This window comes from Sardina pilchardus, chromosome 3, assembly GCF_963854185.1.
Source record: "Sardina pilchardus chromosome 3, fSarPil1.1, whole genome shotgun sequence".
Classification (NCBI taxonomy): Eukaryota; Metazoa; Chordata; class Actinopteri; order Clupeiformes; family Clupeidae; genus Sardina; species Sardina pilchardus.
Window position 1 is genome coordinate 31436304 of NC_084996.1, and position 451 is coordinate 31436754.

A 451-nucleotide genomic window follows, 5' to 3' on the forward strand; every position below is an offset into this window, starting at 1 on the left:
AGTGTCACTTACCTTGATTGAAGCGCGGGCCAGTTATAGCGTGCACTAAAACATCCTAATTAGTCCAAACGAAATGGTGAATGAGCACGGCATATAAACGGGAGCAAGAACTAGTTTGCATGTTGTCACGTCAGGAGAGATGCGCCACCGGTAAGCTGCTGTTTTAGTCCATTGAGCGAGCCGCGGTTTAAGTTTGCTTGTCTGTTTATGTTGCTCTGTGCTACCGTTGTGTATATATGCGGTTGTATGCTTGATAACGTGGTGGTCACGCCGATGGAACAGTGGTTACTGTCTGATGCTTAAATGTTTAACTGCTTGATTGTGTCCGAGGCTATATCGCGGTAAATGTTTTAAAGTTGTAGCGTCTCCATAGTCACGAGTGCACTTCCTGTTTGCGGTGCAGGCTGGGTAATGTAGTTGATCACTCTTACATAGGAAATGGTCTGCTATA